The sequence below is a fragment of the Cricetulus griseus genome, chromosome 7, assembly GCF_003668045.3.
Source record: "Cricetulus griseus strain 17A/GY chromosome 7, alternate assembly CriGri-PICRH-1.0, whole genome shotgun sequence".
NCBI lineage: Eukaryota > Metazoa > Chordata > Mammalia > Rodentia > Cricetidae > Cricetulus > Cricetulus griseus.
The window spans coordinates 1,407,123-1,434,874 of NC_048600.1; the positions used below are offsets into that span (position 1 = coordinate 1,407,123).

The window sequence follows — 27,752 nt, forward strand, 5'->3', positions numbered from 1 at the left end:
TTGTGGCTGTTCCTGAGCTTTATTGGGGTCTGGAGTCAAACCTGTCGGGTCTAAGATGCTGACGGGGACTGACTACGAGGCCCGGCCTGCAGACTACACTCACATTCCTGCTGCAATGAAAAAGTCATTTATGGAGAGCAAAGAATTCTGTGGAATGAAAAGGGGTAGATGGAAAGAAAGGATGTGGTTCTGTGCTCCTCCTCCCACTTCTAAGGGAGCAGTCTGTAATGGGACCTACAGGAAAGGACACACAACCAAAGCCAGTAGCCGGGTCTGTGTTCTGAGCCTGGAGAGAACGCTACCCTTGGTCCTCAACTCTCATTTGTAGGAAAGCAAGTCCACACAGCTGGCTCCTACCTGTTTTCTGAAGAACATGGAGATTGGGGCCTTGTTGAAATCCTGCTGCCTTAGAACTAGCAATTCTCTCCTGGCTCTTCAGACAAAATGGAACTGGAGACTTCTGGCAGGTCATCACTAGGGAAAAGATCTCAGAATTGGACAAAGTGGCTCCCCAAAGCTGACAGGGGCTGTATCAGGAAAGAGGCCCCTGGCCCTGTTCTGTAAAGTTAGTTCTCAGCAGAACGAGGTGAGGGAATGTGGTCAGCTCCCAGATGTGTCTGTAGACTGTGACCTATACAGGTGTATGTGGGGTGTTACTAAGAGCTTTCCTTTCCTGGGAGATCCCCACAAGGTCCCAATGCCCCTGTCTCCCTTTTCTGAGGCAGAAGAGAAAATCTATATCGCAGGAAGTGTTATTTTAAAGTGCACAAATAACCTCCATTTTTTTTGAAAGACCTGAAGAGAAAGTCACGAGGGTAGCACCCCTCCTGCTTTTGAAAGACTTACCCAGGATGGTTGGGGGTGCTGCTGCTGCCAACGAATGGGGGGAGAAATAGGAGGGTGAGATTTAGACCCTTACAAGAGAGATAGAACAAACAAACACTGTTGAAGCCCTACTTCCCTCGCCGCTTCTTTCCCTCCCCTGGCTCCACAATAAGCCACCAGAGCCTCCTAGAAGCCCCTGCATTTCTGCCCTTAAACGGCTCCTTTTCCAAGAAGGAACAAGGTCTGTTTCCCTGATGTGGGGCCTCAGATGCTCTGTTATTGCAACTTAATTTTGTCATTGCTTCTTTTCAAAGATTACTTGGAATGAATTGTTTCTTTTGTTTACTATCCAACAAACGACTTCTGCTAATCTTATATTTTATCTCCCTAACATATGGAAAAGCTGTTTATTCTAGCCAATCACAATAAAGTAAAGAAACCCCCATTTTATGGAAAGGTATATATCACTAGTCTGTTGATCATTAAAGATATGATTACCAGTGAAAACCCTCTGAAGGTGGCACATTTATGCTTCCAGGAACAGATGGGGACACGCATTTTCCTTGCAAATACTTTTGAAATTGCTCTACTGGTAGCAGTATAAAAATGATATACAGATGCCAGGGCCGGCATGGCTAGGACGAGTGCACCAGATTTACACAGTAAAGCCTTCACACGAAGGCTGTCAGTTTTGATTGATCTCTACTATACCTTAGGAACTTGTTGACTAGGTAGGGAAACAGTGCAAATAATTCACTTCGGCAAGTCAGATAATTCACACAGCCAATCGGTCTGCTTCCCTTTCTGCCTGTGACATATGAGCCTTCCCCACAAAGATGTATCATTTTCTAGCCTGAGCAATATTCAATGTCAGGAAAGAAAAGGCATTAAAACCACACAAAAGGAGTCAGACGACTGCAGGACCACAAGTTGTTTTGGTAATGGGAGCCAGACCCTGCTCCAGGGGAACTCCTACCAGAGTTCAGACCCAATTGTCATTATCATATTGATTAAAAAAAAAGTTCATCATAGTGCAATTTTAGGTTTAATGCCAACAGATCTGGAAAGAGCAAAGAATTATCCCACAAAAGCACAACATTCTTACCACAGGGACACTTCCCTGTTCCAGTTCATTGATGGAGTTGATTAAGTTTAAATGAAGCAGACACTGGATAAAAGTAAGGGTATTGACCACTGGGCACCACGATCTGTGCTTGAAAGGATCTGATACATGCAGAAAAGCAAGGTTTGCTAAATGCTCTAATCTTCAATCAAATCTTACATCAATACAGACAAAGTTTGGTAATGAGAGATTCAATGAAGCATGCGGGAGAAAGAATTAATCCTCTTGGTCTAAACTGGTTTCAACTTTGAAGCTTGCTCCGAAGGAAAGACAGTTATCTAAATGCTAAATAAGAAACTTATTGTACTTTTCATGGCATGCTAATCTTTTGTCTATTTCATCTCTATTATGTGTATGCTCATAGATTGCAGTTGTCATGGTGATTATATCTAGTCACACTCGGGGGGATGGTGGTGAGAAGCCAGGCACTGAGGTGGAAAGGACCCCCACGCAATCCACAGTACGAGAGAGAGAGAGAGAGAGAGAGAGAGAGAGAGAGAGAGAGAGAGAGAGGGGGGGGGGGAGAGGGAGGGCCACCAGACCCTTCCCAGGCATTTCTTCTAGGACTAAGGAGACCGAGGTGCAGAACAGCAAGCAGGTGCTACTAGTGTGGCCAGAAGCATGTGGTGGGGAAAGGTACCTGGCATCTTTCCTACCTCAGTCTGGTCCCCTGTATGGGTTCCTAACTTGTGATTCAGAGCCTGCCTCCCTCCCATCACAGATCCCCCTCCCTACAGCACGTCCACCACCTGGGAGGGAAAAACAGCTGGAAATGAGACCAGAGAAACAAGAGCTCTGCCACCAGTGTACTGATCACTAGTGGCTGTGGGAGATGGGATGGTGGGGGTAGATGGCTGTGGGGGTGGGGGTTAGAATACTAGAGGAGTGGTCCATGCTACCCACAGTCCTGGCAGGAGGTGGGAGCTATGGGATCCCAGGGCCCTGGTGACCAAAGGTGACCCTGAGCCCTTTATGTGTTTTACAAAAGTTGCCAAATTAAGACAGGATTATAACTGCTCGAGTCATTGTCGGGGCTGAAAGGTTGGGAGCCTCAAATATGCCCCAGCAGTATTGATGAAAAGCTTAAAAAGTAATAAAAGGGAGAAAAGAGCCAGGGAAGTAACATGTATAACTCTTATTAAAGGGAAGCGCCACGGAGAGGTTGTGAACTTGGATCACTGTTTGAACTTTAATTTGTTCATTAACAGGATTTGCCCCTCACTGCGAATGTTATTACTTCCCTTTGCCACTCAGCAACAACTCTGGGTATAATGAAAGAGTCTGGCAAAAAGTTAAACGCCTGGTAATTAATTCATTTAATTGAAAGGGGGGCAGGGAGAGAAAGAGGTCCCCCTCCAAAGCAGAAGGCCAAGGCTGAAAGAAGGAGCAAGACTGCAATCTGCATGGAGGTTTCTCCAAGGCCAGCTGGCCACAGAAGAAACAGGGCTGACTTCTGATGAGGCCCCTTCAGCCGATTAATGCCACAAGCCCCTGAAGACCCTCTGCCCAGTGCTGCCTGTCTCTGCCCAAGGTTCTATCCGGGGACTAATCTGGATGGTCTGTTATGGTGGCATAGATGTCAGAAATCCAAAATCAATATATCCTCATAAAATCTTCCATTAAAAGGCATGGAGTCTTTTGCTTTCCCCCACTTCCTCCCTTGGGTCAGGCCTCTGATAGCTTTATGTTTCTACATGAGTGAGAGGGGACAGGCGAGGAGCCAGACTCAAGCTTCCTGTTTGTATCTTCCTCTGCCAGGCACCACCACACCTTCTTTCTTCCTTTCCCCATCCCAGCAGGTGACTTCACTACACTCAGAAGATGGGTTTCAAGTCCACCCCTTGCCCTTGCTCAGCAACAACAGGACTAAACCTGTTCGGTTTGCCTCTGACCTCAAAGCCTACGTTTTCTTTGTCATTTACCTCCTGTATTTGTCAACCACTACAACAAAACTCCCTTTCACACACATTCTTCCAAGGCACAACTCAGGTGCCTTGGAACCTGAGGTCAAGCCATGAGCATTCTGCTGCCCTAGCAGGTAAATGAGAGGCCAGCAAAGGCCAGGTAATCATCAATAGGTCAGGCTATCCTTTCCTATTAACCGCAGTTAGAATTTCCTAATATTCTAAAAACTGAAGTCTGCATAATCAGCACAACTTTCTTTAGAAATATAATTATCTACCTTGTATTCTCTCACTACAAACATAGTATGGACACAAAACAAAACAGCAGGGAGAGAATATGAGACAATAAAACAAATTACATTAGAATCCCCATTTCCTGAGTTTGTGTTTTTAAATCATTTCTTAATTCTTGAGAGAAAATGGGATTTTTACCATCCAATTAAATTAACAACAAATAAATTTGTCAAAGTTGCCAGGTTGGGTCCTCTCCCATTTATCCCAATGTATCTTTTAAAAAACACTAACCTTCAACTCCTGACTACTAGAGTTGATTTTTCTAGTGTCTTCCTTGAAACTAAGATACACACACCCTCAGTCTGAACACCAGAAAGGGGGGAGGGCTTTTTAAATTGTTGTTTTAAAAGCTTAAAGTTACAGGGCTTATTTAGAATCTATAGCTTTATATCTGTTATAGTGCCTAAATACAAAGAAAGCTCAATATTCCAGTTATAGAGCCATTCTAGTTTTATTCTGAACAATTGACACTAAATATTAGGAGTCTACAAGCACAGTAAAACAAATGGACTCTACCATTGTATCCCATACAACACACTGTTCACCTCTAAACAGCATAGCAGTTTAAGGTCTGGTAACCCTGGTACTGTCTTCTCTAGACCCTGATCTCACACATGGGGATGGCTCTGACACTGTCCTCTCTAGACCCTAATCGTACATGGGGGATGACCTCCTTCCTTTCTGAATTCGGAGATGAATTTTTCCAACCCTCCCTTACTTGAAAGCACTGGTGGTTCTAATTGGCTATTCACAGTTCTGGATCTGTGAGTCGGCTTCAAGCCCTCTCCCATCCCTGAGGCAGCCACTGATCTGTCTTGTTGATCTTCCACTACATTCCTCCAGGAGGCAATGCAGCTTTTTACAAGAGTGGCTCTCTTTGTCACTTGGAAACTTCACATAAATTAGTTTATTATCCCCAAACACCCTCTCCTCTAATCCCTTCAGTTTAATGAGATGGACACACCTACATCCATAAGGCTATAGAAACTGAAGCTCGGTGAGTCAAAGCACCTGTTCTCTGGAGCTCTCTGCACAGAGCTGGGATCTTCTAGATGATGAATCTGGTTTAAGAGCTGGTACTTTCCACTTTGGCATCCTCTCACACCTCTGCTGTACTGGGTTCCCATCATTCCTTCCAGCTGCTATCTACAGTGCCTCCTCACTTCCACCTTATAAAGCTGAGCTCCACCTATCCCACAAACTCAGACACAGTCCCAGATCCACCTTGATACCTTGGCCTATCACTCTACTCCTTAGCCAACTGCTCAACTCTTCAATATCTACAAGAAATCGCTTGGCACCACCATTTTCTGCCTGTATTGTTGGTTTTCTTTTAAATAGATTCCTCCAACCATAGCATAAGCTTCCTGAAGAGGAGACTTTGATATTTATGAGATAGCTCACCACTCTCCAAAGACTATTATGGTTCTTCTGTCAATCATTCACTTTGTGCACAACAATCCTTAAAAGTACATACTGTCATCATTACCATTTTATAGACAAAGTGAGGCCCAGAGAGATTAAGAAATTCAGCAAAGGGCTGGAGAGATGGTTCAGTGGTTAAGAGCACTGGCTGTTCTTCCAGAGGACCTGGGATCAATTCCCAGCACCTGCATGCCAGTTCATCATCATTTACAACTCCAGTTCCAGGGAGCCAACACCCTCTTCTGGCACACATGTGGTACACAAACATACATATCAAGCAAAACATCCATACACACAAAATAAAATAACTATTAAAAAGAAAAGAAAAAAAAAAGAACAAATCCACTGAAGCTATTCAGCTAGTGAGTAGAAAATTTAACATTCTATGGGCTTTGGTGGCACACACCTTTAATCCCAGCACTTGGGAGGCAGAGACAGGCAATCTCCAAGAGTTCGAGGGCAGCCTGGTCTACAGAGCAAGTTCCAGGACAGGTTCCAAAGCCACACAGAGGAAACCCCATCTCAAAAAAACAAACAAAACAAAAACAACAACAACAACAAAACCTCAAAAAAGAAAGAAAAGAAAAAGCAAATTTAACATTCAAACACAGACCATCTAAATGCTCCCTTTCTAAAGTTACTACTCTGTGCTGGCTCAAGTACATCATACAGTGTGCAGTAATGAAAGGTTACTGCTTGCCGGATGCCTGGCAGACTTTCAGAAAATATGTCTTTAGTCTGACCTCTAAAAACAGGTGCTGCTTTTACTCTGCAGTACCTTCGATCCTGCAGCTCAGCAGAAAGGTGGTATAGATTAGGACATCCCACTCTTCCTGCTTTTCTAGGAGCAACACTACGTGTTGGAACCACAGGCCCTCCTCAGATCTGTGCTGGTGTTTCTATGAGATAGAGGGAGGTGACTCTTACCATTGCATCTTTGGAGGAGGAGGAATGTAGGTGCTCAGTTTACACCAGGGAGATGCCAGTGAGACTGAAGAAGTTGGACATAGGTACAGAGCAGAGGTAGATGACCCATGTGACAGAACACAGATTAATAAAAGCAGGTTAATTTGGGTTATAAGAGCTAGTTGGGGACAAGCTTAAGCTAAAGGCCAAACTTTCATAATTATTTCCAGGCAGGTCATTATTTGCAGTCTGGCAGTCCAAAGATAGCCCAACAAGAAAGCTTGCTATATGTAGCCAAGGTTAGCCTTGAACTCCTGATCCTCCATTCCAGATGCTGGGGTTACAAGTGTGTGTCTTGATTGTCTGTGTGTAAATGATCTGAAACTCTTATCTCTGTATCAGAAACAGGTTGTGAAAGAATGTCAATAAATGTTCATAAGTAGCACCTGAGGCAACATGTGGCACTCAAGCCAGCTTCTTCTTTACATCAGGGTGCAAACTTAGACTTAAGGTATTATAAGCTATATGGTTTCCTTATACACAGCAGGTCTTTAGAAAATGTGCAAAATGTGCAAAATGTGCAAAATGTGCAAAAACAACAAAAAACAAGGTACTTGTGAATCTGAGAAAGGAAGTATGATGACTATCTTGTATTAGTCACTCGTCTCTAGATTCCTTGATAAAATTAGTCTATTCTCCCAAGTTCCTAAGGATGCTTTATCTTCGTTTATATTTTGATTTAGACACCTGGGTAACTTGAGTCAACAAGCCTTACCTTGACTTACAAAGCCTGTGTTTCAGTTCACAACACTCTGCACGTCCGAAGCACTTAATATACTAGTTCCATTCACTTCCGCTCACAGGAAGAATAGATAACGAATATTAATACTATATACATTTTATCTTTCAGGGAGAGCAAAATGTGCCTCTAGTATCAGAACTGGGACATGGTAAGCCCAGTCTTCACTGCTGAACTGGGACTTTCTTTCACCTGATATTTCACAATTCTTAGGACTCACTTATTGTATATTTAGGATCTAGATGTGAATTTTGTACACTTGAAGCCAGTAATTACTCTATGAGAAAGAGATGGATTCCAAGCTGTGCCTACCAAGTTATGTATTACCTCACCACTCACCTTACCTAGGAAGCTATAGAAAGCACAGCATTTAATAGTTAAAGGCATCTAGCTGACTCTTAAATGTAGAAAAAAGGCAGACACAATGCTCAGGGTATCTGAAAAGGAAGGCTAAAATCTCACATCTCCCAGATGGGGTTGAAGGTACCAGTTCTTCTCCTTTACAGCTAATAAAGGCTGTTTGTTTTCTTAATGGGCAAATACTGAATAGGCGTCACAGGAAGAAAATCTAGAACTGCCTCTGTTTACCTCATACACTGGTCTATCAGATGCACAATTCTGCTACATGGATTCCGATGCTCCATCTCCAAGTCAAAGTTTACCGCAGAAGACCTGGATAAAAGTTCAAATTTCACATGTAGCTGAAATATGGATATTACTTTTATCTAATTCAAGTTTGATGGATCTTCAGCTCCATCTGACAGTGGGCACTTACTTGTCCTTCTTTCTCTGCTAGCAGCTCTTCCCAGGTCTAAGAGTGCCAGCATTTGCAACACTTTAAGCAGAAAAGTTCCTTCATCTTTGCCCAGTGCCCTCCACCTTCCCTGATCACTTTGTGTGATGTTTTGAATGAGAACAGCCCCCATAGGCTCCTATGTTTGAATGCTTGGTCCCCAGTTAGTGGAACTGTTTGGGAAGGAATAGGATGGGTGCTCTTGTTGGAGGAGGTGTGATGCTGGGGGTAGGCTTTGAGGTTTCAAAACTCCATACCGTTCCAGTCTCTCTCTCTCTCTCTCTCTCTCTCTCTCTCTCTCTCTCTCTCTGTGCTTGAAACTTGTTGAGCAGGTGTAAGCTCTGCCCCAGTGCTACGCCTACCTGCTTGCCTGCCCTGCTCCTCACCAAGATGATTGTGAACTAATCTTCTGAAACTGTAAGAGAAAAGTTTAATGCTGCCTTTAGTAAGCTGTCTTGGTCATGATGTTTCATCACAGCAAAAGGACAGTAACTAAGACACTGGCATTGGCACTAATCACTAATAAGCTCATAGCCCTCTCAATAATACTAAAAGTACTAGACTTCAAGTCTTGTAAAAATTCTTGCTCAGCTAATTATAGTTTTTCTTCTAATTATATTTTATGCTTTTTTTGATTTCCCAGTCTCAGCTGGAGTTGAACATGATTTATACAACTTCTAATTGTTTTCCCTCTGGGGTTTGGGAGAGCAAGTCTAAGCCCCTCCTTCAGCTAAATGAAACTACTTCAAAGCCTTTACCACCTGTTCTATTCTCTTTGCTGCCCTTTACCCCTTCTACCACATTCTGGCCTTGAATATCTTAAGGGTTTAAATTCAGTAGGTTAGGAGTTTCACACTTTCATGGTTTTTGTAGTAAGTAGGATGTTATTATTCACAACAATATATAGTTATTACTACATAAGTACCTTATGGTTTATATTTATAACAAACTTAAAAATTACAAATGGTTTAGCTCAGTTTAGATCCATTTGTAGTCTAAGGATGGCTGAGGAATTTTTTCCTCTTGTTTTTTATAGTTCTAGAAATGTAGAATACCAATTTAGTGTAACATAGTGCAACCCTATTTTAGACATGATATCATATATTTTTTTAAAAATCATGCCAGAATTATGAACTCTCATAAGAATCCAAAATCAACCAACCAAAGTCTTTTTCATTTATTTTATTTTCTATTTTTTTTTTTAAGATAGGCTCTCACTGTGTTTCCAGGAAGTCACTATGTAGACCAGGCCAGCCACAAACTCACACAGATCCACTGCTCTGCCTCCAAAGTGCTAGGGTTAATGGTGTGTGTCATTACATCTGTCCCAACCACAATCTTCATACTAGAGCTTTCTGAGGTAATCTGTCTCTACAATATATACCAATGTACTGCTATACAGACACACACACACACACACACACACACACACACACACACACACACACACGGCTCTTAAATGAATAATTCATTGACAGTTAAAGACAATTTATAATTCCAAATGAGTACTTCTCTTCAAACTGTCCCTTGATAACTACTCTTATTCCAATGATGAAGCCATTCTTCACACTATATTGGTAAACTAACTGTAGAGCTAATTTAAAAGCCACCCAAGAAAGCAATCCAATTGTCTTTTAGTTTGTTTTGGACTCAAATGGTACTACTCTGGTTTGGTCGAGTACTTTCAGGCACTAAAGGAAGATATAACTTTTCAAAGTCTTTTAAAACAAGATGTGTTTATGGTTGTCAAAAACAGTGCCCAATGAAGAGCTGCAAAAGATGTTTGAGTGACATTCAAATTGTTTTAACATGACAGGCTTCCAAGGTGGCTAGTTGAATAAGAGCACATCAGACTATGTATGTAGGTGCTGGTATAGTTGTTAAAATACAGTTAACAGTCATATGTTAGTCACAGATTTTCAGCACTATAGCACAGTATTAGGAATAATGTTACTACTAACTTCTTTCATTATTGAACTTAACAAGATTTTACATTAAGTGCATCATTCAAATTTCACACAAAATGTTTTGATACTCAAGGACGGAGTTACTGTTTAGAATGATCTCAAGCATTATCCAAGAAAATTTTAACTACAAATCACTGGAGCAAATATTCTGAGCATATTTCCTATTTCTGCTAAACCAGTTAACTTTAACCAGGTGTGTGCATGATTACCTGGGGTATGTTTTGTTTGACTGGCTTAATTGTATGCAATTCTTATTTGGAGTTGGAGTTAAGAAACAAAGATAGGGGCTGGAGAGATAGCTCAGCAGTTAAGAGCACTGACTGCTCTCCCAGAGGACCCAGGTTCAATTCCCAGAGCCACATGGCAGCTCACAACTATCTGTAACTCCAAGATTTGACACCCTCACACAGACATCCATGCAGGCAAAACACCAATGCAAAACAAACAAACAAACAAAATCCCAAAGATAAGTGGCTTCAATTTTAACTAAAAATTTAGTTTCACTTATATATAGCTAAGCAGTCCAGCATACCATATAAGGAACAACTTTTAAGAAAACTGCACTCTAAAATAGCTAAAGGAATGTCATAAGCCCTTAAGTCATGTAAGTCGTTTAACTTTGTTTACAAAGTTTGAGGAAGCAAAACCCATGGTACTATGAAGAAGACACAAGTTGGGTAATATTTTCTGATTCCTAATACGTTTTATTCCCTCGGTAAGCATACTTTTTCCATTGGTATAAATAAAAGATCACAGTTTTTAGCTCTTTCGGAACAATATCCCTTGTTTTTTTGTAACCAGGAAATAATGTTACATTGTAACAATTTATTAAATGCCTATAGTGATCCTGCTCATTGGCAAGTTGAGTAGAGTGCCTGTGATGATAAATAATGACACTTAATAGCATAGATGAGGAAAAGAAAAGAAATGTTTGGTGGTCAGTGTACCAGGAGGTCACTGTAAAACTAACCCCCACCATTGGCATTCCCCAGGATTTGGTCCCTGGAAGCACAACCCTGACAACCACAGGTCAAAGTCTAAAGCATTTAAATTTGAATTCGACTTTTCCAATTACTCCAGTTTTAGAAAACATTTGGTCTCCTAGAACTCTCATTAACTTCCCGTGGACTATTTAAGAGGCCACGAAACACCCGCCTGGACCTTACTTCCTACTGACAAGAAAGCCTCCTTCCTACAGGAACTATCTGAGTACACTGATAAATACCTACAAAATGGTAAACGTTCCTACTTGGTTCAACATTTTTGAAAGACGTCAACCAAGCGCAAAATATTTTTAGTGTGTGAATTACAATGCCTCTTGCTGATAGCCTCAGGTGTTTCCTTATGAGTTCTGTGTCAAGAACGGGTCTATATATTACCGGTCTTTCCAGAACTCACTGATACCACTTCTCATAGTACCTTGGTATGGTGATTGCTGTCAAAGTCACCACTGAAGCATCTCTGTCCTGGAGTGATATGGCATTAGCATGACAGTATCTAAAACAACAGAACAAATCCGAGCACCTGGTGAGAGGGCCGGTTTGGGGCTCAGGGGGAGACTGGGGGTCACCTACAGGAGCCTAAGGGACTCATTCCTTCTTACGGAGCGCCTCCTGGGCGGGGCTGGGGACCGTCCAGAGTTCGCGACCACAGAAGGTCATCATGTTTTCCCCGATTCCAACTCCATCCAGCAGGTCGGCCTTTGGGTCTGCCTGTTCCACCATCACCACATAAGGGTACACACGTGAGCTGGGGTGGCTCAGGTGGCGGCGACCCTGGGGCGGGCGGGGTCCGGGGCCGCGCACCGAGGGTGACCAGGGTCAGGCGTCCGAGGCGCAGGAGCCGTGGTTCCGGCGGGGCCGAGCCGAGTGGCTCCGGAGGTGGATGAGGGCCCCGCGTGCCCGAGGCAGCGCTCGCCCCACGCGCTTTCCCACCCATGAGCCAGCGTCCCCGACGCCCTGCTCACCCGACCGTACGCGGGGCTGAGCGTAGGCCAGCCCCGCGCGCGAGCACCCGCCCCAAGCAGGGCCCCGGGGGCCACGCTCACCTCCGACGCCCGGCGCCGCCGCCTGCAGCGGAAGACAGCGGCCGGGGACACCGCGCCCCGCCGGCCGGCAGTGCCAGGACCTCGCCGGGTAGCCGAGCTCAGCCCGCGCCGCCTCCTCGGAAGGGAGGCCTCTACTGTCCGGCCGCGGAGCTGCAGCAGGCGCGGCCACGCCCTGACCCCGCCCCCTCGGCACCCGGGCTCCACCCACCAGCCTCCTCCACTCAGGTCCCTTTCCCTCCCTGCTTCTTAGCCTGCCGCCGCCGGGTGTAATCGTCCCTCTTCTGGAGATGAACGCGAAGCGACGTGGAAGCCCTTCCACCAAAATGAGCTGTGATATCCTTTTGATGGCTATAATTTATTCCAAATCGTCCCTGGACTGAAACGATCAATTAGCAGCCCGAAACGCACTGTGAAGTAAATTGTCACACTCTCTATTACAGGATGGTTATCATATATTTATAAGGTGTGTTTTCTGCAATCAGAACCAACAAGGTGTTGAGCGATCAGTCATAAACGCACTTCTTCAAAGAGAGAGAGGAAGGGAGAGGGAGGGAGAGGGAGGGAGGGAGGGAGGGGGAGGGAGGGGAGAGGAGGGAGGGAGGGAGGGAGGGAGGGAGGGAGGGAGGGAGGGAGAGAGAGAAAGAAGCTTTGGCATTGTGTGGCAGGGGAGAAAAATCCTTATGACAGTTATCTCTCCCTCCCCTCGTGATGTCTCTCTTGGCAACTGGAAAGAGCAGCGAAGGCTTTGCACCAACTTCTCCCAGACACACACCACCCCGGGAGCCGTGGGGGCTGTGAACTGGGAGAATGGTCGTCCCCAGGGGAGAGAAGTTTCCCTACACACACCAAGCAAAGGATTCTTCGCATCCCCTCCCATCACCTAGACTCTTCCAAGTGTCTCTCCAACCACAAGGGTCCCTTCTTCCTCGGGCCTCAAGGTCCTGTGGGGGTGCTGTCAGGGCACTATGGGAAACATTGTATTCTGAATTGGAATCTACCAGCGCTCCCTCCTCATCACTCATAAACAACAATGGCAAACAGCTATACGAAAATCCTAAAATTCAGTCTGGTGGGCTCTTTACACTGGGCCCGTGCTCTTCACCCCAATAATAGACCAGAAATTTAAACTGATATTGGTTATTGGTTGTTCTTTTCCCCCTGAGTTAGTGCCCTCCAACTTATGTGATTCTCCTGACTCACCATTTCCAGTGCTGAGTATTGCCTAGAAATTTTTTTGATTTAGTATTTTTTTTCCAAAACTATTTTAGTGAAATAATGATAAAAATGAGAAAAGTGAATTCTGGGTGAAGTTTAAAGGAAGAAATCTGGGCATGGTAGCTCATACTCAGCCTCAGCACTTTGGGAGGCTGGGGCAGGAGGAACATCATGAGGTAGCAGCCAGTGTGGACAGGACAGTGAATTCCAGGTCAGACTGAGATAACCCCCTTTTGGTATGTGTGTGTGTGTGTGGGGGGGTTGTTGTTGAAGGAATAAACAAGCAAGAAAAAGCCACAGTGGAAATTCCCAGATCTGGGAATATCATCTCTTCTTTCTCCCTAAATCCTAAGGATCTCTTTTTCAGGGCTATCACCTGCTATTCACCCACACTGCTTTAGCCAAGGTCAGTAGTGGGGAGGGGGAGTAGTGGGAAGGAGAGGGGAGGAGGGGGAGGAGAGGAGAAGAGGGGAAGAGAGGGGAGACCCTACAGAATTCAAAGAACAGCATTCTTGGGAGAAAGCCATAAGGGGAAGGCAGAGTGGGCCAGAGGCCCTTGTCCCAGACACCCAGCTCTGAGAGTGAAACGTGGCTTCCTAATGAACTTTAAATTACCAACATTGCTAAACTCTCCCTTAATAGACTTGTAAAGATCTGCTTGCTACCTTCCCCCTTCATGTAGAATTTGTAATCAAGAGCCCAATTTTGTCATTTGGAAATACTAATTATCTAATCACTGCATGCCGCATCCGTACTTGTCTGCCCAATTAGCTAGGACAATTATTAAAATTCAGAGGCCTAATTATGTCTCAATTTAATGCTGGCAAACTTGCATACAGAGCAGTAATTAAAATCCTCTCTTTCCCTCTGCCTTTAGGGCATGGGATGATTAGGCCCTGTCAGGGGGAGGACTGAACCAAACCAGTGAAGCGTATTGTACATCGTGACCCTGCATTGTTAAGTGTGTCAACATATTAACCTGAATTCCCTTCAGCCCCCACATAATCACATTTGGTGCAGGAATAAAGGAGCTAAAACATGAAACATTTTATTTAAAAAAACACAAATTCTTTTTAATTAATGCTATGAGGGTTCTGATGAATTCCATGCTTCCAAGTGCTGGAAGACATAAGTCTGGCTCATCTAATTACTGGCAAATTTGCTCTTGTTTAAACTCCTTTAAAAAAAAGAAGAAGAAAGAAAGAAAAAGAGAAACCTAATTTAATGAAAATGATTTGGGGGTAGAATATATTGGGGGGACTAGCTAGTTGGTTTTCAGTAATACAGTTGCAAGCTTGCTTACATGAGAACACAATGTTGACTTCCAAATGGTTCAACCCAAGACTGCAGGCATCAAGGGGCTATACTTTAATAGTTGAAAGACATTAATAAGAGTAGAAAATTAAAAATCATAATATTGAAATAAATTCAAAATATTTATCTTTGTAGCACCTAAAGTTTGATGTCTGAAAGTGAACCAGCACTAGGAGGCCTTCACACGGAAAAAGTCTACGACTCTTGGGAAGACCTTTGGTGTGCTGAATCCGGGACACCATGTCCCATGTCCCTCTGTTGCGTTTGTATGCTCCCCTGTATAAACGAAATGTACAAAGCCCACTGAGGCTTCTGGGCTGTCTTCTGAATTCTAGGTTTCATTAATGGTGGCCTTTTTTTTTTTTGGCTTGTTTATATATTAAATGACTGAAGGACAAATCTAGACCCCCTCAACAGTTAATTTATAACAAGATTTTTTTCAGTTGCTTCCAAACTTTTCATCACCAGATAGTTTCTAGAGAGTAAGACAGAGAGACAAGACAGACGGGCAGGCAGGCAAGCAAACAGACACACACACACACCCTGTGGTGGATTGACAGAGAGATGCCCTCATAGTCTGGGGGATTTGGACACTTGGTCCAGAGTTGGCATCACCATTTGGGAAAGTTTAGATGGTGCAGCCTTGATGGAGGAAGAGTGTTGCTGGGAGCAGGCTTTGAGGTTAAAAGCCTCAGGCCACTTCCACTCCACTCTCTCTGCATCATGCCAGCTGAGACAGGAGCTCTCTCAGCTTCCTGCTCTCACCACCATGCCTGCTCCTTGCTGCCATTCTCCCTTGACCTATGGACTCCTACCCCTCCAGAACTGTAAGCCCCAATAAACCCTTCCTTCTAAAGGTGCTTTTGATCGTGGAGTTTTATCAAAGCAACAGAATTGCAACTTATACACACCCTTACCTAGTCAGAGTTCTCCTAACTCAATCTTAATTTGCATCTCATTACAACTTTGTGACATGGTAGGCCAGGCAGGCATGCCACCATTTGATTATATAAGAAACTTGTCCCAGTCTCATCGCTCTATGCCCTGCATCCTAATTTTAGGCAAGACTGACATCATGCGACCCACTATTGGAATTTTAAAAAGTGACATGAAAAAGAAAAACAATGATGCAATGGAGCTTGGGTGGAGAGGTTTGTTTGTTTGTTTGTTTAATGGGGGGAGTGACTGGGGAAATGGGGGAGAAGATAGGCTGGCCTCTGGGGACAGGAGTGGCAGAAGAGAAAAGAGGTGGGGCAGGCGATGGGGACAAAGAGAGACAGAAAGACAGGCAGAGAAGCAGAGGAAGAGAAAGGGAAAACCGGGAGGTGGGCAGGGCCCTTTTAAAAGGGAATGTAGTGAATGTGCACAGGTGGTGCTTTTAGTGGCTGCAGCTGAGGGTGTATCCTATCAGAACCCCAAGGACAACAGTATAGATGCCTGAATACTAACATCCACTGCTTCAGACAAAGGGCTGTAGATTAAGATATTAGGCAGGGCTGTTTAGTTTGGTTAAATATCTCATATTGAGACCAAAGTTTTCGTGGTGCTATATTATCCAATAAGATAGAGCCTATGCAGAATGCTAGGGGGACCTCTATCCTCAGTCAATACCCCTTTCCAACATTCTTAGTCAGGTTGGCTAAACTGGTTTTCTTCATTTTACCTTTTAAAAATATTATCTGTGAGTGTAGCATGTGTGTGTGTGTGTGTGTGTGTGTGTGTGTGTGAGAGAGAGAGAGAGAGAGAGAGAGAGAGAGAGAGAGAGAGAGAGAGAGAGGAGAGAGAGAGAGAGACTTCAGGTGTCTTTTTCTATCACTCTCCACCCTACTTTTTGAAACAAGGTTTAATACTGAACATGGCATTTATGGGTTCATCAAGAATAGCTTGGAGCTGGAGAGATGACTCAGTAGTTAAGAGTGCAGACTGCTCTTGCGGAGAACACAAGTTCAGTTCTCAGCACCCACATGACAGCTCACAACTATTGGAAACTCCAGTTTTAGGGGACTTACTACCATTTTCTGGGTTCCTTGGATACTACACAAATGGTATAGTTATATACATGCAGACAAAACACTCAGACACACAAAATTAAATCAGCCTTTATCAAGACAGACAGACAGAAACAAAAGCCGTCCAGTGATTTCCTGCAATCCCCCTATGTTGGCCACTCCAGCACTAGGATTTCCGGTGTGCACCCTCACACCTGGCTTTTTATGGGACCAGGGCTTATGCTTGCATGGTAAGCACTCCATCTACCCGCTGAGCATCTTTCCAGCTGCCTCCTTTCAGTTTTTATATTCTAAAATCATGCACCATTCCCCTCAGAATCAGCAGCAGAAGAAGGTTCCTTCCCCAGTCTTGCTCTGGATATCTTGTGGTCTGTTTGGGGACAATTCTAGCGGCCCCTCACCTTCTAACAAAGAGATAAACCACTGTGGAAGCTGCTTGTCTAGAGCCAGGGCACGCCCTTAGGTGCTTGTTCTATCAAACCAGGGGCTTTGGGCTGGCCCAAGACCTCCCAAGGAGTACGCCCTATGTCTTGAAAATGGCCTTGCTCTGAATTTCCTTGCAGACTGAAGTGCAAATCTGTGTTCTGACTTGTCCCCGTGCCTGTCGGCATGTTTTCCTCTTGTCAGCAGCAATTGACTGGTCAGGCTCACCCCTGTACAGCAATTGTAACAGCTCATTGACAGACCAGTGACCCAGCTGGACCTGATAATGGAAAACTATTGATTTTCGTGGGTTCCATGGATCGCAGATGAACGGCCGATGTAATGTCATCAATTGTCTCAGACTCTTGATAACCCAGGGGGGAAAAGTTTCAGGGTTGCCTGGATTTTCTGACAATACTGCTTCAGAATCACACAGAGCGATGGGAAGAAGCGGCCCGGTTTCCTGGGTGGTTTCCTCAGATGGTCCCCCATTAGTCCATCAGAGAATCTTCCCCAAGGTGAATCTACCTATCAGAGCATCCACCCAAGGCTTATAAATATACTGTCAAATCAGGGGTATCAGTTAAGTAGTTGAACCGAGACCTTACACATCACTTAGTAGACACCTGTGGAGAGGATGAGGCAGAGGACAGTGTTTAAAACAGTTATTTGGTTTTGGCAATGTTGTGAGTAGAACCCAGGACCTCCCACTTACTGGTGCATCTTTCTGATGAATCACACCACTATCCCCAGCTATTTGTTTCAAACCCGATGTGGAAAAAAGGAAAAGTTGAGAGAAACCAAAACTATATGGTGTCTTCAATGGTCCTGATGCATGAAATCGTGACAGAAGTATTGCTTCTGCTTGCCTTTGTTAATTTGCTTGAGGTAGAAAGGACATCTTGAAAATTGCCATGCATTTAAATGCCTTGTATGGGAGATGGGAACCTGTCACTCAGATTTGATTTTCAAAACATCCCTCTTTCATCACTTAAAACCATCAAACAGTGAAGAGGCTGGAGACTGCCTCAGCCACCAAGAGCACCTGTTGTTCTTGCAGAGGACTCATGCTGAATTCCCTGCGTGGTGGCTCACAACCATCTGTTACTCCATTTCTAGGGAATCCCACACCCTCCGCTGACTCCCCTCAGCCACCAGGCATGCACAGACATACATGCTCGCAACACACTCATACACATAAAATAAATTCATCTTTAAAATGAAGTAAGAATAAAAACTATCAAACATTGCTTTGTGCATTTGAAAGAGTCATTTTTTAAGCCAAATCAGCATTTTTTCCTAGTAAAAAAATCTGTGAAAACCCCATCTTGTATGCTGAGTTCTGATGGATAAGACGTCCATTAATGCCCTCTGTCAAGAGGAACGTCCTTTGAAAAGAAGAAGACAGGGAAAGCTATCGAACCTCCATGTTGACCCAATGCACTGAGTTCACAGTCTACTTGTATCGAGAACATAATCATCTCCTGGTCCTGATCAAATTGAGACTCAGTAAGAAGACGGTTCTAGTGGAGACTGACAGGCAGATCAGAGAGTTGCTGAGATAACGGGCTCACCTCCCTGACTGTGAGCTCAAACACTACTGGATAAAGAAGTCACAGCGGGGAGCCAGAAAACACAGATCTCAGGGTGATGAGCCCGTGCCTGGCAGGGTCTCATTCCCTGGACTTTGCTGTCTTCACACTTTACTGTAATGGTCTCTCTACCACCCGGGATTAGCTTCACCCCTAAAACACTACACCTGGTCTTCCATCGCTACCAAAGCCAACCTTGCTCATTGTCTGAAATGAAGGCAGACAAAACAAATTCAATGCCACTTGTACCACTAGAAACCATGCAGTACTTGGTAAATTATCCACTGCTGAGATGGAGGTTATGATGACAGTAGATCCAGGCTCTGGGGCTCTTTGGGGCAGAACAAAGTGTAGGTAGTAGGACCAACAGCAAGGAAGACTTTTTAAAATTGTTTACATCTATTGAGTTTGTTCTTTGGCAATTGCATATGCGTACAAAATGGGTCTTTTTTCTCTTTCTTTCTTTTTTTCTGTAGCCTTATGGAACATTTTTCAAGAGTCATCCTGATTTTACTCCCAGCTTTATCTGGCGCTGGCTGTACCCCAAGCCTATTCCTAATGTAGTTGCTGGCAAGAGGAAAAGATTGTAGCAGACTTGCTTACCAAGTGAATCTCTATGCACCCTCAGGCAGTAGACACAGCCTCCCTCCCTAGGGTATGCCACACCTAAAGATCAACTACCTGGGGGCAGGGGTGGAGGTGGGGGAGGGAGTGGGAGTGTCTGTTAGGAAGAAAGAAAATGGGCCACTGGGCAGTGGTGGCGCTTGCCTCTAATCACAGCACTTGGGAGGCAGAGGCAGGTGGATCTCTGTGAGTTTGAGACCAGCCTGGTCTACAAGAGTGAATTCCAGGACAACCTCCAAAGCCACAAAGAAACCCTGTCCTGTCTCGAAAAACAAAACAAAACAAAAAAGAAAATGGCCCACATGAATTCAGGGTAACTATGTGATAGTGGCTCTTAGAAGCGATTCATCATCTAAGAAATTTGGGACCCCATATGATGAGCAAGCCTGGGTCGCATGGAGAAACACCAAGGCACCAGTTTGAGACCTGTTTGGACCTTCCATCTCTGTTAGAGATAGTAAAGTCTTATCATTGACCCACGATAAAAGACCAGAACTGCGCATTTGAGCCCTGCCAACATTTTTGACCAAAGAATCTCAGAAGAGCCTGGTCTCCAGAGCGAGTGCCAGGATAGGCTCCAAAGCTACACAGAGAAACCCTGTCCCCCCCCCCAAAAAAAAAAGAATCTCATAAGATCACTAGGCACAATGGCCCATAACTCTAATCCCACCCTTGGGAGGCAGAGTCAGGAAAATCTTTGAATTCAAGGTCAGTTCCAGGACAGCCAGCACTATGTAGAGAGACCCTGTCTCAAAAGACCAGAAACAAATTAACAACAAAAAGGATCTTATGAGATTGATGGTTGTTTCAAGGTTTTGAGATTTGGCGTAGTTTAGTTATTCCATACCAACAGACATCTTAAACATACTAGAATTCGAATCTAGGATCAAGACAGTTTATATATGTTTGGTGTCTCAACCTTCCTAATGCTGTGACCCTTTAATACAGTTCTTCATGTTGTGGTGACCCCCAACCATAAAACTATTTCTGTTGATAATTCATAACTGCAATTTTGCTACTATTATATAAATCATAAGGTAAATATGTGTGTTTTTGATGGTCTTAGGTGACCACTGTGAAAGGGTCATTTGATTCCCCCCCAGGGGTCGTGACCCATAGATTGAGAGCTGCTGGTTTAGACTAAAAGGTGGGGAAAGGTAGATTCTACAAGCAACAAGCATGTGACAAGTAGAATTAGTAGGTTAATGTCAGACTAAAATAAATTTTTAGACAAACACCTGAGTAAAGGAGTGTCCATAATAATAAGAGGGGCAATTCATAAGAAAGATTTTACAACTGTGTATCAAAATTAGAGTTTCAAAATACACTATTCAGTAATTGCTAAAACTAAAGAGAAATATAACATTTCGATTCTAATTAGAGATTTAATAACCTCTTACAAGTAGGCATTGCCCAAGTCATTAAGAATACAGAGGAAATGGATGGCACAATCAACCCTTCCTGACATGACTGACATTCACAGAACAGCACACACAGCAGCAGCGCCTGCATTGTTTTCAAGGGCGCAGAAAATACTCGACACGGAAGACCATATGGTAGGCCATAAAATATGTCTCAATAAATTTGAATAGGCTGAAATCATACAAAGTAAGTTTCTTGAGTAAAATTAGAAATGTAAGATATTGCTTAAAGGTCCCACTATTTAGAAATTAAATGACAAACAGCTGATCCTTTGTATTAGGGTTTATGTGTCTTGGATTCAATCAACTGAGGTTAAAAAATACTTAAAGGACGTTGTGCATGTGCTGAACACACACAGGGAGGACTAGGGTATAGCTCAGTTGCTAGAGTGCATACCTAGCATTCACAAAGCCATGGGTTCTATCCTTAGCACTCCATACATTGGTGTGACACGTCTACAGTACCAGCACCTGGAAATCAGAGTTTGAAGCATCTTTGCCTACATAGTGACTTTGAGGCCAGAGATCAGAGACCCAGTCTCAAGAAAAGTATATGGATGAGGTGCATGCAAATACTACAGTATTCTATATTTTGAGCAAATAAATGATGTAATATGATTTCCTGATTTAAAGGTTTATGTGTATGCCTGTATTGTGCCAGGAGTGCAGCACCTTTAGGGTCCATAAGAGGGCATTGGATCGCTGCATCTGGAGATAGGGGTAGTTGAGAATTGCCTGAACTCGGAACCCAGGGAGAGCAGTGGGGCTCTCTACTGCTGAGTAGTCTCTCCAGCCCCTGTGACATGTGTTTTAACAGAGTAACCTGACTGAACTGTCGGGAATAGGGCAGAAGAAAAGGAGAAGGAAGAATAGGCAGAAGAAAAGGAGAAGGAAGAATAGCAGCTTGTAAGTCAGGTAATGCATGACAGTGATTTTCATCAGGAGGTTAAGAGTGAAGACTGCAAGGAAGAACTGTGTCTGAAGGCATTCCCCCTTGACTTGATGCACAAAGCATACCCAGTTAACCACACATGTGAGTTTCTGGATGAGGCTGTGTCCTGCTTCCACACTCAAGGTACAGAGTGCTCAGCCACCCGGAAACTCCCTCGGCATCCTTTGCAGCCAATGCACTCCATGCCACCGCAGGCAATCATTGACAGGATCTTTTCTGTGCTCTCAAATAAACTGGGACTACAGATTATGGCTCTCTCTCTCTCTCTCTCTCTCTCTGTGTGTGTGTGTTTCTGTGCTTAGCTTGTTTGAAAATTTCTCATGTATTAGTAGTCTACTTTTTGCAAATACTAGCCCATGGTTTGTGTGAGCCACAATTTGTTTATTCATTAGTGTTAGTGGACATCAAGGTTTACACCTTTAAACTTCAAAGAATAAACCAACTGAACACATGAACACAGATATTTATACAGACATGTTTTGTTTCTCTTTAATGCCTATGAATGTGACTCATGAGTCAAGGTAAGATGTTTAAATTAACTGGACAAAGTGTGATTATTTTTGTTTTTGTTTTTTTAAAGACTCATTATGTACACAGTGTTCTGATAGCATGTATGCTGCCGGCCAGAAGAGGGCACCAAATTTCATTATGGGTGGTTGTGAGCCACCATGTGGGTGCTGGGAATTGAGCTCAGGTCCTCTGGAACAGCAGCCAGTGCTCTTAACCACTGAGCTATCTCCCTACCCTGCCCCCAACAAAATGTTTTACAAAATGGCTGCTTTTTAATATTCTCATCAGCAATGGAAGTTCAGCTGTTCCTTATCTGTTTATTTCAGCCATTCTGATGTGTGTGGTTTGGGAAATACCCAGGAACATTCTTCAACAGATCCCTTCACCTGATTCCCTGCCCTTTCAGTGCAAGCTGGACATAGGGACTCACCTTTGCCTTTGTCTCTGCAATCTTTGGCACTCCCAGGACAGCTGTGGATAATATTTTGGTGTACATATGGATCACATTTTGTCTAGACACCCCATCCGTGTCTCTTAGGTCACACCTAGAAATGCTATTGTGAAAAATTCATCTACAAAGTTTTGTGTGAGTTTATGCTTCTGGCTCTTTCTTTCAAGGAACAAAGTGTTTCCTGAGGTGGAATCTTTTTAGTCCTACCAGCAATATGTGAGGTTTTCAGTTTTTCCACATCCTTGCCAACATTACCTTTTAAAATTATTTAAATGTTTTTAATTAATGTGTGTGTGCACACACATGTGCGAAAGTGTGTGTGCGTGCATGAGCACACACTACACAAACAGAACTTGATGATGGGGGGCAGTTCTGGGGAGCTGGTTCTCTCCTTCTACCATTTGGTTCTAGGAATCAAACTCAGATGGTCAGGCTTGGCAGCAGCGCTTTTACCGCCCCCCATCCCCCCCCCACCTCACATTGGTTTTTAATAGTTTTAACTCACTTTCCATCATGGCGTATAATCTTTCTTACATACTGCTTAGTTCTTGCAAATATTTTGCTGATATTTTCATGTGTGTGCAAGAGATATTTGTGGGTGATTTCTTTAAATAATGTCTTTAGAATGAGTTATAAAGTATTTCTCCTCTTCCTTCTTATTAAGATTGAAAATCACCATCAATTATCCTTTAAATGTTTGGAAGAATTCACCAGTGAAGCCATCTCATCCTAGCTTTCCCTTTGTTGAAAACTGTTTTGATTACTAATTGTTAACATAAACAAATATACTTAATTTATCCTGAAGTGCAACTAGAAGCAGGGTTGTAAGTGTCATGGTAAATTGTCTCCAGGTATGCAAAGGGAGATGGAAGGTTTTTTTTTGTTTTGTTTTTTGGGTTGTTTTTTGTAAAATGAAGGGGGTGGCAGGAGCTGACCGGAGAGGTAAGGATGGGAATTATGGATGACATCACTCAAGGACAGACAGGCAGACATCCTCACAGAAGCAACTATTGTGCAAGGCCATGGCTCTGTCAGTCTTGTGCCCGTTACTGCCAGGTCCTCTCCTTATGCAGGATGAGTAGCAATTACCTTCCTCCCATCTCTGGTGGTATTGAGCCTTCTTTTACCTACAATTTTGACAATTTTTAAAATTTAATTTTACTTATGTCGGTATTGTTTGAGCCATGAGTTATTAGAGTTGTCTTGATTTTCACATATTTGGGAATTTCCCAATTTTCCTCTGTTACTGACTTCTAATTTTACTGCTTTGTTGTTGAAGGACTGTTGCTGGAGTTTCTTGTCCTGCCAGGTCCCACTGCCCTTCAACCCCAAATAAGCACACAAAGACATATTAATTTATTGTTGGCCGATGGCTAGGGCTTCTTTCTTGCTAGCCCTCTCTTAATTATTAACCCATAACTACAAATCTATGTATTTCTACATGACCAGAGAACGCCTGGCGCATCCTATCCTCCTGATCTCTACATGGTGTCTCTTCGAGGACTCTCTGACTACCTTTCCCAGAATTCTCATCTCCTAGTCCTGCCTATCTTCCTGCCTCTATTGGCCAAACAGTGTTTTATTCACCAACCAATAAGAGAAACATATATACAGGAGGACATCCCCCATCAGAGGACATTCTTTGTATTGGTGCATATGTTTGTTGAGGTCTGTTTTCTGACCTAACACACAGTCTATCTATGCTGGAGGACTCTCCCTTTAATGCGCATTCCATTGTTGGACAATGTAGCTTTTTGTTTGCTTGTTTTTGTTTTTTGGTTTTTTGTTTGTTTTTTTGTTTTTGAAACCAGAACATTTTATTTTTATGACTGACTGAAATCCTCAAGATGAACTGGATGCTGCAACAGCTGCCCTCTTGGGTTTAGATGTTGTCCCTTCACAGAATCCATGTCTGAATCTTCGATAGACAATTCACCCAGTAGTGTTTCGCCTCTTAGCCTTGGCACTCCAGTTATACTTTCTCTTGCGCTTAGCAGGGTAGCCACATTTGCCACAGGTGGACTTCTGAAGGTGGTAGGCCTTAGAGCCACACCGGCGCCACAACGTGTACGTCATATTGTGACGCTTTCCAAAGGATGACATTCCTTTCGTCATCTTGCTTCTGCCGCCGAGGCCAAAGAGCTGTTTGTTTTTTTGAGGCGTTCTCACTGTGTAACTCTGATTGGTCTAGAATTCATTCTGTAGACCAGGTTGGTTTCCAACTCACAGAGATCCACTTGCCTGTCTGTGCTCCTGAGTCCTGGGGCTAAAGGCATGCGCCATGATGTTTGGCTTTAGTGGAGTGTCCTACAGACCTGTCACCCTGCTCAGTGTTGCTCAAATCCCCCATTCCCTCGTTGATGTTTTATCTCGATGTTTTATTTATTTTCGAATGTGAAGATACTAGCAGTGTACAATCATCACTTTGAATGGTTTATTTCTCCCTTCTGTTCTGTTCAGTTTCTGCTTCATGAATTTTAAGACCCTGTTACATATGACCATATGTTGTTTATGTTCGTAACTGTTACTTATTCTTGATGGCTTGATCTCTTCTCCTGCTTTGCCTCCATTAACAGGTTTCCATCTTCAAGTTTAACATCTGACATTAGTGTGTGCTCCCCAGATGTATTTTAGTTATTGTTTCCACAGTCTACTGTCAGAGCATCTATGAGCATGCTGTGGACAGCATACAGTTGGTTCATGCCTTTTTAATCTGGTCTGTTAAAGGTCTTCCGTTAGCACTTCTGATAGGGTCTGAAAGCAATATAACCTGTTTTGTTTATCAAAGATTGTCCTGATCCCTCCTTTTCTTTATTACTTATTTGCCTGTGTATAAACCTGTGTTAGGACATGTACATCACACATGTGCCTATAGAAGTCAGGAGGGGTGACATCTTTTGGAGTGGAGTTTAAGGTGTTTGCAAGCCATCATGTGGGTGATGGGAACTCAACCCAGGTCCTTTACAAGAGCAGAAAGTGCTCTTAGCCACTTAGCCATCTCTCCAGCCTCATATTTATTTATTTACTCTATATGCAAGAGTGTATGTATGTATATATGTATGGATGTATACCACGTGCATATCGGTGCCCAAGGAAGCAGGCCAACTGGGCGTTGGTGGCGCACGCCTTTAATCCCAGCACTTGGGAGGCAGAGGCAGGTGGATCTCTGTGAGTTCCAGGCCAGCCTGGTCTCCTGAGCGGGTGCCAGGATAGGCTCCAAAGCTACACAGAGAAACCCTGTCTCAAAAAACCAAAAAGAAAAAAAAAAAAAAAAAAAGGAAGCAGGCCATAAGAGGGAATTGGATCCCTTGGAATTATAGTTATAGGCAGTTGTGAGCTGCCTTATATAAGAAGTGGGAATCTAACCCATTTTGTCAGATACAGAATTCTTGGGTTTAGTACTTAAGCTATATCACTGCTCCTGACTGCCACTGTTTCTGAGAAAATACCAGACAGTGTGATGGGGGATCCCTTGTATGTAACAACTCACCTTTATCTTGCTGCTTTTCAGCGATGAGTTACTTTGACTTTACAGCTTTCAGAATTTCTCTTTGACCTTTGCCATGTGGATTGTGATGTGCGTGCGTGTGTGTGTGTGTGTGTGTGTGTGTGTGTGTGTGTGTGTGCGCGCGCGCGTGTGCGCGCGAGAGCGCGCCTGTGTGTGATATGTTTGTGATGTGTGTATCTGTGATGTTTATGTCTGTGATGTGTATACATATTGTGTTTGTGATGTTTGCGCCTGTGATATTTGTGTCTGTGATGTTTATGTCCGTGATGTGTCCACGGTGTGTATGTGATGGGTTTGTGATTTTTGTGCGTGTGAGGTCTGTCTGTGATGTGTTTATGTTTGTTTCTGTAATACATGTGTGATGTGTGTGTTTGTGATATTTGTGTGTGATATTGTTTGTGTTCATGAAGTGTGTACATGATGTGTTTGTAATTTTTGTGTCTATGATGTTTGTATTTGTGATGTGTCTATGGTGTGTGTGTCCATGTGTCTGTGATGCTTGTGTTTTTGATTTGTGTGTCTTTTTGGGTTTACATGACTTGGAATCTTTTGAACTTTTTAGATGCAGAGGTTAAATTTTCTTATATTAGCTCTGTCCTTTCTGTCTTTCCTCTCTCCTGAATTCCCATGAAGCTTTTAGTGGCATGCTCAGCTTTGTCCCTTACTCTCTGAGGCTCCTTTCATCATTTTTAAAAACAAATTTTCTTCCCCGGCTTCCTCAAATGATATAATCACTGATTTCTTTTCTACCTCAACTCTATCATTGAGCTCTTTTGATGAGATTTTTGTTTTGGCTATTGTACTTTTCAAGTACAGAATTTATATGTGTTCATTTTTAAGATATTCTCTTCGGTGATACTGTTTCCAAGACATCATTCTTAGACCTTTAAAAAATTCTTTAAAAATGGTAACCTGTGAACATATTTATAGTAACTGATATGGAATTTCTGTCTGGAAAGTTCAATGTTCTGGCTTCGTGTAGACATTTCCTATTGGTATTTAAGCAGGCAGGCATTATGTCTCATTCTTTGCATGCTTTGGAAATCTGTTGCTGGAGACTGGACAGGCTGGATAATGTGAGTCACAGGATCTAGTCCCCTTTTCTTAGTCCTCTGATTATGGGAGCTGGTACTTAGTGAGTTTCTGAACTAAGCCGTGAAGGTACATCTCTGTTCTTGGAAATGACTATAGTTTTTAGTTTAGTCAGATGTGGAATAATCTTCCTGTACATTGTGAAGATGTGTCTTTGTCTTCTGATTAGTTTAATAAAGAGCTAAGTGGACAATAACTAGACAGGAAGTATATGCGGGACTTCCAGGCACAGAGAGGACTCTGGGAAGAAGAGAGGCAGAGAAGCCCAGCCAGATGCAGAACAAGTCCGACACACAGAATGAGATAGAAGTAAAAGCCATGTGGTAGAATGCAGATTAATAAAAATATGAGTTAATTTAAGTTATAAGAGCTAGTTAGGAAGAAGCCTAAGTTATAGGCAGAGCTTTCATAACAAGAAGTCTTCATGTTGTTATTTGGGGGCTGGTAATCCAAAGACTGTCCAACAAAAAGCTTGCTACAGTCAGCACTAAGGTTTTCCCTCTCTCTCTTTTTTTAATAACCTCATTTTTTAAAGATTTATTTTATTATGTATGCAGT

The 27,752-nt window shown here is 43.2% G+C and overlaps 1 protein-coding gene and 1 pseudogene across 13 annotated transcripts in view; both read right to left on the reverse strand.

Annotated features, from left to right (window-relative positions):
* Positions 1-27,752, reverse strand: part of Znf644 (zinc finger protein 644) — a 113,593-nt gene that overhangs the window by 5,586 nt on the left and 80,255 nt on the right. Inside the window, exon 9 of one of the 13 annotated variants that reach the window (XM_035448316.1) lies at positions 7,865-7,948. The exons of 11 other annotated variants lie outside the window; for them this stretch is intronic. The gene's annotated coding sequence lies outside the window, so the exon portion shown is untranslated. Of the gene's footprint in view, positions 1-7,864; positions 7,949-16,695; positions 17,671-27,752 lie in introns of those variants that run through there. One more of the 13 variants, XM_035448318.1, reaches the window with a different exon arrangement.
* On the reverse strand, positions 21,994-25,795 carry LOC118239224 (annotated as a pseudogene).